Source organism: Eschrichtius robustus, chromosome 8 (genome assembly GCF_028021215.1).
Source record: "Eschrichtius robustus isolate mEscRob2 chromosome 8, mEscRob2.pri, whole genome shotgun sequence".
NCBI classification, from domain to species: Eukaryota; Metazoa; Chordata; class Mammalia; order Artiodactyla; family Eschrichtiidae; genus Eschrichtius; species Eschrichtius robustus.
Genome location: NC_090831.1, coordinates 75,733,263 through 75,750,316, shown reverse-complemented (window position 1 = coordinate 75,750,316; position 17,054 = coordinate 75,733,263). Strand labels below are relative to the sequence as shown.

The 17,054-nt window shown below is 37.1% G+C and overlaps 1 long non-coding RNA gene across 13 annotated transcripts in view; it reads right to left on the bottom strand.

Annotated features, from left to right (window-relative positions):
• LOC137768014 (uncharacterized) overlaps positions 1 to 17,054 on the bottom strand; it is a 695,061-nt gene that overhangs the window by 405,165 nt on the left and 272,842 nt on the right. For 2 of the 13 annotated variants that reach the window (XR_011074674.1, XR_011074679.1), the window contains one exon: positions 5,896 to 6,077. The exons of the other annotated variants lie outside the window; for them this stretch is intronic. This is a non-coding gene — a long non-coding RNA (uncharacterized lncRNA). The remainder of the gene's footprint in view (positions 1 to 5,895; positions 6,078 to 17,054) is intronic. 13 annotated transcript variants of the gene reach the window in all.

Below are 17,054 nucleotides of genomic sequence, written 5' to 3'. Positions count from 1 at the left end.
TATCATGCTACCTGATTTTAAACTATACCACAAAGCTACAATAATCAAAGCAGTATGATACTGGCATTAAAAACGACACATAAATCAATGGAACAGTATAGAGAGCCCAGAAATAAACCCACATGCATATGGTCAATTAATCTAAGACAAAGGAGGCAAGAATATACAATAAGGAAAAAACAGCTTCTTCAATATATGGTGTTGGGAAAACTGGACAGCTAGATGCACAAGAATGCAACTGGACTACTTTCTAACACCATATACAAAAATAAATTCAAAATAGATTAAAGACTTAAGTGTAAGACCTAAAATCATAAAATTCCTAGAAGCAAACATAGGCAGTATGCTCTCTGACATTGGTCTTAACAATATTTTTTTGGATCTGTCTCCTAATGCAAATGAAACAAAAGCAAAAAATTTTTAATGGGACTACATCAAACCAAAAAGTTTCTGCACAGTGAAAGAAACCATCAACAAAACAAAAAAGCAAGCTACTAAATATGGGAGACTGTATTTGCAAACAATATACCCAATAAGGGATGAATATCCAAAATATACAAAGAACTCATAAAACTCAACATCAAAAAACGAACAACCCAATTTTAAAATAGGCCAAGAGCCTGAAAAGACATTTTTCCAATAAAGACATACAGATGGCCAACAGAGACATGAAAAGATGCTCAACATCACTAATCATTAGGGAAATGCACATCAAAATCACAATGAGATATCACCTCACACCTGTCAGAATGGCTATAATCAAAAAGACAATAAGTACCTAGTGTTGGCAAATATGTGGAGTAAAGGGAACCCTTGTACACATTTACTGGGATTATAAATTGGTGCAGTCACTATGGAAAACAGGATGGAAGTTCCTCAAAAAGTTAAAAATAGAACTATCATCTGATCTAGCAATTCCACTTCTGGGTATCTACCCAAAGAAAACAAAAACACTAATTTGAAAAGACATGCATGCCAATGTTCATAAGCAGCATTATTTATAATTGCCAAGATATGGAAGCAACCTAAGTGTTGCTTATTGAATGGATAAGGAAGATGTATGTATATATACAAAGTGTGTATATATATGTACACACAATGGAATATTATTCAGCCGTAAAAAATGAAACTTGCCATTTGCAACAGCATGGATGGGTCTAGAGGGTATTATGCCAAGTGAAATAAGTCAGACAGAGAATGAAATAAGTCAGAGAAAGACAAATACTATGTGAACTCAAATGGAGAATCTAAAAAACAAATCAAACAAGCAAAGCAAACTGAAAACAGACTCACAGATACAAAGAACAAATGGATGGTTATGAAGAAGGGGGCAGCAAAATAGGTGCAGGTGATTAAAAGGTACAAAACCCAGTTACAAAATAAATAAGCCAGGGGGATGTAACATATAGCATAAGGAATGTTTATGGTCAATAATATCATCATAACTTTGTAAGGGGACTAATGGTTACTAGATTTCTCATGGTTATCATTTCATAATATATGCAAATGTCAAATCACTGTGTAGTACACCTAGAACTAACATAATATTGTACATTTCAACTTAAAAAAAAGAATCCTTCCTCTTATTGAGCTGACATTTTAGAAATTGAGGAGCAAAAAATAAACACAATATAATTTCAGGTACTCATAATTGCCGAGAAGAAGATGCGTCAGTGTAACGTTACAGAAAGTGACCAGTAAGGGAGGCTGTTTTGGATTGGGTGGTCAGAGAAGACCTCTTTGAAGAAATGGCCTTTGAGTTGATAATCTGTTTGAAGAGAAGGAAGTAGTCATGTTTTGATTTGAAGGAAAGATCAATCCAAGCAGAAGGATAGCAAGTGCTAAGGTTCTCATCTGTGTGAATTCATAGGACAGAAAGAAATCCAGGGTAACTGGGGCTTAGTGAGAAAGGAGAGAGTATTAAAAAAAATGAGGTTGAAGAGATGGACAGGAGCGGAATGACATGGGGACTAAAACTGAGACTTACCAAAGTAAAGCTTTATTTCTTACACACCTTACATTCCAATAAGAGTTGGCTAGGGTGGGTGGTTTGCTCCATGGAGACAATGAAGAACCCATCCTCCTTTCATCTTGCGGGAATACCACCCTTAACACATGGTCTCCAACTCTGCCACCCAGCAGGGAGAGAGAGTAGAGGATCCCACATGGGATCCTCTTACCAAAGGGGAAACATGGGGGGGGGTATAAATTGGGAGTTTGGGATTAACATATACACACTACTATATATATTGATTAATAAAACAGACAACCAACAAGGACCTACTGTATAGCACAGGGACCTATATGCCATATTTTGTAATAACGTATAAGGGAAAAGAATCTGAAAAAGAATATATATACTTATATATATATATATGGCACTGAATCACTTTGCTGTACACTTGAAACTAACACAAGATTGTAAATCAACTATACTTCAAATTAAAAAAAAAAAAGGACTGTGAGAAATAAATTTCGGTTCTTTATTAAAAAAAAAAGAAACTAGGATATTGGTGAGTGCTAGGATTCTCTGGCACTGGCTTTTTTCATGTACAATGTAGTCTTTGGAAGGTTTTCAGCAGAATGGTTACAGGAGGCTATTGTAGAAATGAGGGCAAGAATTATGGTTATTTGGACTGGCTGTGTCAAGGAAAATAAAGAGAAGAGGTCAGATTTCGAATATAGTTATTTTAGAAGGGAGGCGGGTATATAGCTTATTGACACACTGGTTGCAAATATGAAAGAAAGAAAAGAGCCAAGAATGACTTCTTGATTTTCTTTTTTCTTTTTATTGAGCAGTTTGCATAATCGGAGATATAATGGCTTGGAAGAAATTAGATTTGGGATTGAGGTGAGAGACTAGAGCATCTATACTTCTATTTAGACACATTAAGTGTCAAATACCTATTAGATCTCCAAATGGGGATCTCAGATAAGATGCTGTATATGTGACTATGAAGCTCAGGAGAGTAACTCAGTTTGGAGATACAAATTTGAGATCATCAGTGAATAGATGGAATACAAAACTGAGAAATGTCATTGTCTGACACTTGCAAGGAACTAGAGAGACAGTGTTTAAACACAAATATATCTTTTAGTGATTATATACAAAAGACACAAAAATTTAGGTAAAAATTTTTCACTTTTAAAGAAAACTATATTTTGGAAAGTAACAAATTAATAGAATCATACAATGAATTTACATCAGGATATGGATATAACTTTTTGTTTGCAAATAATGCAAATGTGGTGCTTCTGGCCATAATAATAAGATACAATAGTTTTTCTGTAAATCTTCTTAAATAGGAATAGATGGCACTATACAGGAGTATGATGTATTTTCTGATTTTAGCTCTTAGAAAAACTGAAAGCCATGGCTCAAAATTTAAACTGACTTATAGAGAAAATCAAGTTACTTTTATATTATCCACTAAAGCCTAAAAATATCAGGTACCAATAGAACTAAACCCAATGATAGTTGAAGGATTATTTGAGCTTCAAAAGGTTTATTCTAATTTGGAAACTTGATTATAAAAGTGCTCCTTCAAATAAAATGTTTCAGATTTTATTCTTAGTTCAAAACAGCCCACAGCCACACATATAAAAATTTTTTATTCAATGCGTGAATAAAAGTTTAAAAGCTTCAGTACCTGACATTTTTCTTTAAAAAAAAAAAAACTGCATCAAAATATTTTCAGAGTATCTTTCTAGCTTGAATTCAATACAGCACAAAAATGTTCACCATCATGTGGGCTGTTTTTTGCAGTCCCAGTTTGGTTCTTCCTGTGTCCTGGGCTTATACTTCATCTTATTACCAGGTTTCACTTGAATTCTTTGAGGAGTAGGATGGCTTTGCTTTTGTTTCTTTGCTAGGAATTACTTAATCCTTAAAGTCATGTGGGAAGATAAGGCAAAGGCAAAAACCTTTGCACATTTAGTGTGCCCACTAAAATGGAGAGGAAGAAAAAGAGGGCTTATTTATATTTTAGATATTGCAGATTTTTTTTCTACAAGGGACTAAGGAGTTCATTTTACCTGAGTTAACAGATCAACCAAGCAGTTAGTCAAGTAACTGATCTTAATGATTTGTCTTAAAGAGACACATTTTTAAAGTAAGCAGTTGGTCAATACAATCATTGTTTAGAAAAACAAAAGAGCATTACCAAAGCTTTAGGTAAAATGAAAGTGAAAATGATGTAAATTGCACCCATATTAAAGACAAGTTATCGAAAAATATAAAATTCTTCCTATGGAGTTTAAATTGTGTCATTAATAATTTCTAATGACCTTCTTCTTGGTGCATAAATACACTACCTTTAATTAAAATCCCAGTGAGGGGTCTTTATAACACTACTCATCTCTTCTCCAGTGACTACTAAAGAATCTGTATCTGGAGTGGAAACAAGAGTATTGGATGACACAAACAAGCAGAAATCTCCAAATTTCCTATGCACCAGCATACAAACAAATGCTGTCTGGAACATCACAATCAAGAGCAAATTAATTAATATCAGCCTCTTAGTCAAGAAGCTTACATGTCGATCTCACCGTTTCTTCAACCAAGGAAAAAAATGAATTCATTATAACATGATATCTAATTCCATCTCTCACCATTAAACCAAGACCCCCATAAACAAGAAACAGTTTTAAGGACATAATCCTCAGCATGGTAATCACAGCTCTCCTTGATATATACCATAAATCTCCACTAATCCTGTACAAATCTCCTATGTGTACTTTGTATCAAACTGTACAAGTCTGTGTTTCTCCTACCTATGCCTCTGTCTGCCATCATATTCCATTCAGTATCTATTTTCCAAACACTACACATACCAAAGCCTATTTCTTAGGATGTTTCTTCCTTATAAATATCAATGACTTTCTTATATGTTTTGCTTTGAGCAAGCACTCAGACACACAATTACACACCACACCACACCTTCAAATTTCCACTGCACTGCCACACCTCTGCAGAGCACTTATCACATCCTAATTATGTAGTTATTCTGTGTTCATTTTATTCATCCTGAGTGAGCAAGAAGCTTCTTGAAGGCTAGTGCAATGCCTTGCTCAGAGGGTAAAGTAATACTTGAGGATACACTGGAATAGGGGTCAGAAGACTTGAGTTTGAAACCCATGTACCAACAGCATAACCTCTTTCTCTCTCTAAACTTCCCTTTATTCATCTGTAAAATTAACGTGTCATAAATTACAATGCAGTATGTTTATGAGGTTTAAACTGGTAATGTATGAGAAATCTTCTATAATATAAAGCAGATATAAACATAAATAATTATTATTTTTCATCATCTAAAACGTACCTATTTTATGGTAAATGTACAAAAGACATTTTTCTAATTTTATCACATTGAGGAAAGGAAGACATGAAATACGATAAAACAATAGTACAGAGCTTCCCTGGTGGCGCAGTGGTTAAGAATGCACCTGCCAATGCAGGGGACATGGGTTCGAGCCCTGGTCCGGGAAGATCCCACATGCTGCGGAGCAACTAAGCCCATGCACCACACAACTACTGAGCCTGCACTCTAGAGCCCGCGAGCCACAACTACTGAGCCTGCGCTCTAGAGCCCACGAGCCATGACTACAGAAGCCCACCCGCCTAGAGCCCGTGCTCCACAACAAGAGAAGCCACCGCAATGAGAAGCCTGCACACCACAACGAAGAGTAGCCCCCGCTCGCCGTAACTAGAGAAAGCCTGTGCACAGCAACAAAGACCCAACACAGCCAAAAATAAATAAATAATTTTTTTTTAAAAGAAGAAAAAAAACCCAATAGTACATTTATAGCAAGTCCAGATTCAGTTGGAGATCAGGCAAAGACCTCAAAGATACATATGTTGATGTCAATCAACTCAATACTCCTATATCCACTTACCCAATCTATCTGGTTGTCACAATGGTGTAAAAGGACTCCCCAGGACTGGGAAGAGTTAGAAATCATTCTCCTGATGTGGTGTAGGCTCAAATAAGTTAGCACAAGCCCCTAGAAATTAAGATGGCGTGCTGCCTTTATTGCTCTGCAGTGCACTTGTCACCAACAAGGAAGGTCCAGTCCATCTAAAAGGGGTAGAATAGACAGATGGAAAATGCAGTCTTATTATAAAGGTGGGAACATGGGTTACAGAGGAGATGACACCTGAAAGTCTATGATCAAGGAAAGAAACTAAAGAAAATATGAACTCAGAAGAATGTTTACATAGAGCAAATGCCTTGGTATTTACTATATTATAGCATAATATAATAATTGACGTTCTCAGTAATGATCCTGAACCATCAGTAGTTTTAAGTATGCTCTGTATTCTTTATTTAATTAGGCAGAGATGCTTGTAGTACTTGACAGAAATATTTCATACAAAATTATATAAAAATGAAGACATTTCAGTGCTTTCATATTCCAGAAAACTCACTCTTGTGAAAGCAATCATTTGCAACACTAACAGATAAATGAAATGTTGCACTAATTATATAAAGCATTTTATGTAATACAATGTAAATGTACTAGGAGAATCGATTCAAAAACTGCTGAGGTTGTCAGGGAAGATTTCAAAAAGCTGGTAATGCCTGCATTCTCCTTGGACTAGGTGGGAATAAGCAGGTGAGGAGATGGAATTTCCGGACAAAGAAACACCATTATTAACGATGTGTAAGAATGAATATATATGCCATGTTCATGAAACCATAAAGAGACCAGGCTGGAGGAAGTGAATTTGAGAGCTAGCAACGTAGCCAGAATGTAAAAAGAGACAAAAGCCACGCAGAGAAATTTGGTTCTAACAGAACATGAAATAGGGTCATTGAAAGTTTCTGAGCTAGAAGCAGTAAGCAAGCCTGTTTTTGTCTGTTTGTTGTTTGCTTGTTTGTTTCATCAACTTGTTTTTAAGAAAATAGTGAATTAGTAAGATTGGAGATGAGGAAACTAGTCAAGTTCTTGGTGTCCCTCAGCTATCAAGTTCTGGGACATGACTGGAAAATGATCTTTCCTTCCTTCCTTTAAGTATGAGCCAATTCCTGAAGCAATCTTACATGGAGAGTTTTATCAACTAGACAGCGTTAAAATTTATATGAAGGAACAAAAGTTAATTATTGAGAAAAAATTTTTTGAGTTATTTCTAGCATGAGCAAAAGTTATTGCTTTTCAGGGTATTTGAGAAATGCAAGGAAATTTTTGAGTTTCTATGAAATTATTTATTGGTTATAGATTTTTTATCACACCACTGATCTGAGACTAAATTTTAAGACTTTTTGAGTATTACACTATAGCACTTAAATACCAACTTCCAGAATAAAGACTAGCATATCACATTAAACTTTGATAAGCCTCCTAGAAATAATCCTAACAGAAAATTATTTTCTAAAGAAAGGAAAATGTTTTTCTCAGAGATATGTTGACAAAGAAAGTCTCCATATTGGATGTTTTTTCTGTAAGTCAAGAAAGCAAAATTTAATAAATAGTATTGCTATTGTATCCACATAGACAAAACACAAACATACTGACAACTTCCTCTGTGGCCAGTAAAACAGATAGTGAGAAGGTGACCCATTTAAGCTACAGCCCACACCAATGTCTCTGTTTAATGAAGATGTGCAATATTTTATATGTATCTACTTCATAAGAATACTATTAAGTTCTTAGAAAAACAAAGAAAGTTTTTATTTTAAGTGCATAAGGCTATATAATGTCATTTTCCTAGCAAAGTTGATTTTAGACTTGTAGAGTTTTATTAACAGTTTCAGATGAGACAGTTAAAGACAACCCTCTGAAGAGAATTGTCATCTTTTTTTCCCTCACTTGGCTATCCGCTTACACATAGATAAAATATCAAAAGATCCCTGACCTTGGCCTAATTGCAGGAGAAAAGTGACTGAAGCAAGAAAATACTAAAGACTGACTGTTTTCTCTGAGTGCCTTATGTGAAGACCCTAACGTGCAAAGGTCCAGCCTCTGAACTTCCCACAGCCCTTGCTCCTCTGGGTGATAGATCAGGCTCTCTGCACATCAATGGATGGGGAATGGTAGGAGGTGCCCTTAAGAGAACGTGCCCTCAAAGCATTCAAGTATCTAAGTACTTCTCAAAATCATCATTTGTAAACTATAATTCCCTCAGTAGAAATCACTGGCCATCTGTTGGGTTTAATGAACTACCAATAAAAACTATTTTGATCTTAATTGGACCTCAATGTGAACATTTCTTAGGAACAAATTACAAGTTTCTCTAAATGCCAATTTTCTCTATTCTTTCCTTTTCAGTGACTGTTCATTAAACCTCAGATACTGATAACTCAGATCAGTAATACATAATAGGCTTCCTAATTTCCCTAATTCTCTGATTTTTCATTTCTCCCATATATTTGATTGCTGGCAAATTCAGGAATTTTCTGAAATCTGCTGGACAAATTGAATAAAATTCCTTGAAGGTGCTTCCCACCCCCACCAAAAAGAAAAATAAATCTTTGTCTTTTTCCTCACAATAAAGAAAACATAAAAAATGAAAGACGTTTCATCTCCTTTTTCTAAGGGCGGGATATTAGAAAATAAACTGGAGTAGAATTTCTTTATTTATGCTAATAATGTTATCATCACAATATCCCCTGTTGTGAGGAAAACAAAAAGGCTTATCTGTCCACTCAGTTTAATTTGTCAAATATTCATGAACTGCCTTTAGAGAAAATACATTCTGCCAAACACTGTGGGAGATTTAGAAAATAGTGACATACATTTCTGTCCTAATTCTAGAAATAAGACATGTTTACAAAAAATTTATTTCAAGGCTGAATATGTCAAGAAAGGCAGTAAGAAAAAGTCACATGGATGGTTCGAAAGGTAAAAGACGTCACCTCCTTTTGAATTGGATAAATTGAGACACTGGTATTGACATATACACACTACTATATATGAAATAGATAACTAATAAGGACCTAATGTATGGCACAGGGAACTCAACTCAATATTCTGTAATGACCTATATGGGAATAGAATCTAAAAAAGAGTGAATATATGTATATGTATAACTGATTCACTTTGCTGTTAACTGATTAACTTTGCTGTACAGCAGAAACTAACACAACATTGTAAGTCAACTATACTCCAGTAAAAATTAATTAAAAAAAAAAAGAGGGGGACCTTCAAGATGGCAGAGTAAGACGTGGAGATCACCTTCCTCTGCACAAATACATCAAAAATACATCTACATGTGGAACAACTCCTACAGAACACCTACTGAACACAGGCAGAAGACCTCAGACTTCCCAAAATGCAAGAAAATCCCCACGTACCTGGGTAGGGTAAAAGAAAAAACAGAGACAAAAGAATAGGGATGGGACCTGCACCTCTGGGAGGGAGCTGTGAAGGAGGAAAAGCTTCCACACACTAGGAAGCCCCTTCACTGGTAGAGACGGGGAAGCTTCCGAGCCACGGAGGAGAGCACAGCCACAGGGTCGCGGAGGGCAAAGTGGAGAGATTCCCGCACAGAGGATCGCTGCCAACCAGCACTCACCAGCTTGAGAGGCTTGTCTGCTCACCCACCAGGGCGGGTGGGGGCTGGGAGCTGAGGCTCAGGCTTCAGAGGTCAGATCCCAGGGAGAGGACTGGGGTTGGCTGCGTGAACACAGCCTGAAGGGGGCTAGCGTGCCACAATTAGCAGGGAGAGAGTCAGGGAAAATGTCTGGACCTGCCTAATAGGCAAGAGACCATTATTTTGGGGAGCACAGGGAGAGGGGATTCCTTCCCCATGTGCCCACAGAAGGCAGAGCACTGCCTAAGTGACTCCAGAGACAGGTGCAAGCTGCGGCTATCACCTCAGACCCCAGAGACGGGGATGAAATGCTAATGCTGCTGCCACTGCCACCAACAGTCCTGTGTGCAAGCACAGGTCACTACCCACAGCCCCCAAGGGAGCCTGTGCAACACACCACTGCCAGGGTCCCAAACTCCAGGGACAAGTTCCCCAGAAGAACACACACGGTGTGCCACAGGTTGTTGCACTGTCACGCTGGCCTCTGCAACTGCAGGCTCACCCTGCATTCCAATTATGACTACCGTACCCTTCCCTCTCCCCAGCCTGAGAGAGCAAGAGAGCCCTAATCAGCCTCTGCTTTAACCACCTCCTGTCTCAATGGGGAACAGACACCTGAGGGCAACCTACACACAGAGGCGGGGTCAAAACCAAAGCTGAACCTCACGAGTTGTGAGAACAAAGAAGAGAAAGGGAAATTTCTCCATGCAGCCCCAGGAGCAGCTGATTAAATCCCCACAATCAACTTGAGGTACCCTGCACCTGTGGAATACCTGAATAGACAACAAATCACCAAAAATTGAGGTGGTGGACTTTGGGAGCAATTGTAGATTTGGGGTTTGCTGTCTGCAGCTGATTTTTTTCTGATTTTTATATTTATATTAGTTTTTAGTGCTTATTATCATTGGTGGATTGTTAACTGGTTTGGTTGCTCTCTTTTATTTATTTTTTTCTCTTCCTTGTTTTTCTTCCTTTTCTTCTGAGCCGTGTGGGTGACAGGGTCTTGGTGCTCTGGCTGGGTGTCAGGTCTGAGCCTCCAAGGTGAGAGAGCCAAGTCCAGGACACTGGACCACCAGAGACCTCCCGGTCCCATGTAATATCAATTGGCGAGAGCTCTCCCAGAGATCTCTGTCTCAACACTAAGACCCAGCTCCACCCAATGGCCAGCAAGCTCCAGTGCTGGATGCCCCATGCCAAACAACTAGCAAGACAGGAACACACCCCACCCGTTAGCAGAGAGGCTGCCTAAAGTCATATTAACTTCACAGACACTCCAAAACACCATCGGATGTAGCCCTGCCCACCAGAAGGACAAGATAGAGCCCCACCCACCAGAACAGAGGCACCAGCCCCCTCCACCAGGAAGCCTACACAAGCCACTGAACCAACCTCAAGCACTGGGGACAGACACCAAAACTAATGAGAACTACAAACCCGCAGCCTGTGAAAAAGAGACCCCAAACACAGTAAGTTAAGCAAAATGAAAATACAGAGAAATATGCAGCAGATGAAGGAGCAAGGTAAAAACCCACGAGACCAAACAAATGAAGAGGAAATAAGCAGTCTACCTGAAAAAGAATTCAGAGTAATGATAGTAAAGGTGATGCAAAATCTTGGAAATAGAATGGAGAAAATACAGGAAACGTTTAACAAGGACCTAGAAGAACTACAGAGCAAACAAACAATGATGAACAACACAATAAATGAAGTAAAAAATTCTATAGAAGGAATAATTAGCAGAATAACTGAGGCAGAAGAATGGATAAGTGACCTGGAAGATAATATAGTGGAAATAACTGCCACAGAGCAGAATAAAGAAAAAGGAATGAAAAGAATTGAGGACAGTCTCAGAGACCTCTGGGACAACATTAAATGCATCAACATTCGAATTATAGGGGAAGCAGAAGAGGAAGAGAAAAGAAAGGGTCTGAGAAAATATCTGAAGAGATTATAGTGGAAAACTTCCTTAATATGGGAAAGGAAATAGTCAAGTCCACGAAGTGCAGAGAATCCCATACAGGATAAATCCAAGGAGAAACACACTACGACACATATTAATCAAACTATCAAAAATTAAATGCAAAGAAAAAATATTAAAAGCAGCAAGGGAAAGGCAACAAATAACATAAAAGGGAATCCCCATAAGGTTAACAGCTGATCTTTCAGCAGAAACTCTGCAAGCCAGAAGGGAGTGGTAGGACATATTTCAAGTGATGAAAGGGAAGAACCTACAACCAAGATTACTCTACCCAGCAAGAATCTCATTCAGATTTGACAGAAAAATTAAAACCTTTACAGACAAGCAAAAGCTAAGAGAATTCAGCACCACCAAACCAGCTTTACAACAAATGCTAAACGTACTTCTCTTAAGCAGGAAAGACAAGAGAAGGAAAAGACCTACAAAAACAAACCCAAAACAATTAAGAAAATGGTAATAGGAACATACATATTGATAATTACCTTAAATGTAAATGGATTAAGTGCTCTAACCAAAAGACATAGACTGGCTGAATGGATACAAAAAGAAGACCCATATATATGCTCTCTACAAGAGACCCATTTCAGACTTAGGGACACATACAGACTGAAAGTGAGGGAATGGAAAAAGATATTCCATGCAAATGGAAATCAAAAGAAAGCTAGAGTAGCAATTCTCATATCACACAAAATAGACTTTAAAACAAAGGCTATTACAAGAGACAAGGAAGGACACTACATAATGATCAAGGGATCAATCCAAGAAGAGATATAACAACTGTAAATATTTATGCACACAACATAGGAGCACCACAATACATATGGCAAATGCTAACAGCCATAAAAGGGGAAATCGACAGTAACACAATCATAGTAGGGGACCTTAACACCCCACTTTCACCAATGGACAGATCATCCAAAATGAAAATAAATAAGGAAACACAAGCTTTAAATGATACATTAAACAAGATGGACTTAATTGATATCCAAAAACAACAGAAAACACTTTCTTCTCAAGTGCTCATGGAACATTCTCCAGGATAGATTGTATCTTGAGTCACAAATCAAGCCTTGGTAAATTTATGAAAATTGAAATTGTTTCAAGTATCTTTTCCAACCACAATGCTATGAGACTACATAACAATTACAGAAAAAAACAACGTAAAAAAAAAAAAAAACACATGGAGGCTAAACTATACGCTACTAAATAACCAAGAGATCACTGAAGAAATCAAAGAGGAAAACAAAAATACCTAGAAACAAATGACAATGAAAACACGACAACCCGAAACCTATGGGATGCAACAAAAGCAGTTCTAACAGGGAAGTTTATAGCAATACAATCTTACCTCAAGAAACAAGAAAAATCTCAAATAAACAATCTAACCTTACACGTAAAGGAACTAGAGAAAGAAGAACAAACAAAACCCAAACTTAGCAGAAGGGAAAACATAATAAAGATCAGAGCAGAGACAAAAGAAATAGAAACAAACAAAAGAAACAATAGCAAAGATCAATAAAGCTAAAAGCTGGTTCTTTGAGAAGATAAGCAAAATTGATAAACCATTGGTCAGACTCATCAAGAAAAAGGGGGAGAAGACTCATATCAACAGAATTAGAAATGAAAAAGAAGTAACAACTGACACTGAAGAAATACAAAGGATCATGAGAGATTACTACAAGCAACTATATGCCAATAAAATGGACAACCTGGAAGAAATGGACAAAATCTTAGAAAAGCACAACCTTCCAACTGAACCAGGAAGAAACAGAAAATATGAACTGACCAATCACAAGCACTGTAATTGAACTTGTGATTAAAAATCTTCCAACAAACAAAAACCCGGGACCAGATGGCTTCATAGGTGAATTCTATCAAACATTTAGAGAAGAGCTAACACCTATCCTTCTCAACCTCTTCCAAAGTATAGTAGAGGGAGGAACACTTCCAATCTCATTCTAGGAGGCCACCATCACCCTGATACCAAAACCAGACAAAGATGTCACAAAAAAAGAGAACTACAGGCCAATATCACTGATGAACATAGACGCAAACATCCTGAACAAAATACTAGTAAACAGAATCCAACAACACATTAAAAGGATCATACACCATGATCAAGTGGGATTTATCCAAGGAATGCAAGAATTCTTCAATATATGCAAATCAATAAATGTGATACACCATATTAACAAATTGAAGAATAAAAACCATATGATAATCTCAGTTGATGCAGAAAAAGCTTTCAACAAAATTCAACACCCATTTATGATAAAAACTCTCCAGAAAGTGGGCATAGAGGGAACCTACCTAAACATAATAAAGGCCATATATGACAAACCCACAGCCAACATCATTCTCAATGGTGAAAAACTGAAACCATTTCCTCTAAGATCAGGAACAAGACATGGTTGCCCACTCTCACCACTAGTATTCAACATAGTTTTGCAAGTTTTAGCCACAGCAATCAGAGAAGAAAAAGAAATAAAAGGAATCCAAATTGGAAAAGAAGTAAAACTGTCACTGTTTGCAGATGACATGATACTATACATAGAGAATCCTAAAGATGTTACCAGAAAAGTACTAGAGCTAATTAATGAATTTGGTAAAGCAGCAGGATACAAAATTAATGCACAGAAATCTCTTGCATTCCTATACACTAACAAAGAGAGATCAGAAAGAGAAATTAAGGAAACAATCCAATTTACCATTGCAACAAAAACAATAAAATACCTAGGAATAAACCTACCTAAGGAGACAAAAGACCTGTATGCAGAAAACTATAAGACACTGATGGAAGAAATTAAAGATGATATAAACAAATGAAGTGATATATCATGTTCTTGGGTTGGACAAATCAATATTGCGAAAATGACTATACTACCCAAAGCAATGTACAGAATCAATGCAATCCCTATCAAACTACCAATGGCATTTTTCACAGAACTAGAACAAAAACTTTCACAGTTTGTATGGAAACACAAAAGACCCCAAATAGCCAAAGCAATCTTGAGAAAGAAAAACGGAGCTGGAGGAATCAGGCTCCCTGACTTCAGACTATACTACAAACCTACAGTATTCAAGACAGTATGCTACTGGCAAAAAAACAGAAATATAGATCAATGGAACAGCATAGAAAGCCCAGAGATAATCTCACGCACATATGGTCACCTTATTTTTGATACAAGAGGCAAGAATATACGATGGAGAAAAGACAGCCTCTTTAATAAGTAGTGCTGGGAAAACTGGACAGCTACATGTAAAAGAATGAAATTAGAACACTCCCTAACACCATACACAAAAATAAACTCAAAATGGATTAAAGACCTAAATGTAAGGCCAGACACTATAAAACTCTTAGAGGAAAACATAGGCAGAACACTCTATGACATACATCACAGAAAGATCCTTTTTTACCCACCTTGTAGGGAAATGGAGATAAAAACAAAAGTAAACAAATGGGACCTAATGAAACTTAAAAGCTTTTGCACAGCAAAAGAAAACATAAATAAGACAAAAAGACAACCCTCAGAATGGGAGAAAATATTTGCAAATGAAGCAACGGACAAAGGATTAATCTCCAAAATATAGAAACAGCTCATGCAGCTCAATATCAAAAAAACAAAAAACCCAACCCAAAAATGGGCAGAAGACCTAAATAGACATTTCTCCAAAGAAGATATATGGATTGCCAAAAAACACATGAAAGGATGCTTAACATCACTAATCATTAGAGAAATGCAAATCAAAACTACAATGAGGTATTACCTCACACTGCTCAGAATGGCCATTATCAAAAATACAAACAATAAATGCTGGAGAGGGTGTGGAGAAAAGGGAACCCTCTTGCACTGTTGGCGGGAATGTAAATTGATACAGCCACTATGGAGAACAGTATGGAGGTTCCTCAAAAAGCAAAAAATAGAACTACCATGTGACCCAGCAATCCCACTACTGGGCATATACTTGAGAAAACCATAATTCAAAAAGAGTCATGTACCACAATGTTCATTGCAGCTCTATGCACAATAGCCAGGACATGGAAGCAACCTAAGTGTCCATTGACAGATGAATGGATAAAGAAGATGTGGCTCATATATACAATGGAATATTACTCAGCCATAAAAAGAAACGAAATTGAGTTATTTGTAGTGAGGTGGATGGACCTAGAGTCTGTCATACAGAGTGAAGTAAGTCAGAAAGAGAAAAACAAATACTGCATGCTAACACATATATATGGAATCTAAAAAAAAAAAAAAAGGTTCTGATGAACCTAGGGGCAGGACAGGAATAAAGATGCAGATGTAGAGAATGGACTTGAGGACATGGGGAGGGGGAAGGGTAAGCTGGGACGAAGTGAGAGAGTAGCATTGAAATATATACACTACCAAATATAAAACAGATAGCTAGTGGGAAGCAGCTGCATAGCACACGAAGATCAGCTCGGTGCTTTGTGACCACCTAGAGGGGTGGGATAGGGAGTGTGGGAGGGAGACGCAAGAGGGAGGGGATATGGGGATATATGTATATGTATAGCTGATTCACTTTGTTATAAAGCAGAAACTAACACAACATTGTAAAGCAATTATACTCCAATAAAGATGTAAATAAATAAATTAGAAAACCAGAAAATAACGTATCCTGTCACCATAGTTCTGTGTTAAGACACGTGACCCCAGATCCATTTCTTTAACCAGAGAACACTAAGAAAGATAATAATAATAATAATGATAAGTATATATTAATTATTAATGATTAATTTGTGAATTGAGAGCAAGATCTAGAAGACCTGGATCAAGGAGCAGGCAAGTTTTGATATGGCTTTAGAGAGGAAAGGCTTGGATGTGGAAAAACCTAGGAAGCCAATTTAAAGGGTTAGAGTGGTCAGTCTTGGGCATTGAGGGCTATAGCTTGAAATGATCAAAAGGCGTGAATTGTCAAATCAGATTCAAAGGATCAGAGATGTTATCTAGAATTAAGCTGTACAAATAATTTCAAGGAGACAGGAAATCATGAGAAAAGGGAAGGATGGAGAAGTCTGGGATAGCCAATGCCACTCTCCAGGTTGTTTAATGCTGCATTAGTGCCTGCTGTGGTCTAGATTTAATACATGAGTTTTAAGTGTTGTATGCAGAAGCATTACTTTAATAAAAGAGAGGTGTTTCTGTCATGAAATATCTCCATTTTGTACACAGATGTTAACATAGCTTATGTGATATTTTCCAGTTAGCCAGGACCCTTAAATTCTCACAGGTTTAACACAAGCAGTCCTAGACAGATTAGATACATATACTATAAATACTCCATGTGTAAGAATACTCTTGCTAGAAAATACCATTGCTGTGTTTGCCATTTCTATCTTTTAGATTTTTACAAGGGGTTTTGGTATATTTTTCTCTCCAGGGGCATCCCGTAGCAAACGGAGAAAATGACTTGCAGGTCTGTGTCTAGCATTTTCCTTTCCAATCCACATTCTGACATTAGTCAATACCTCCTTGACACTTATTTCTTGAGTTTCTTTTCATTATTTGTCTTACAATATTT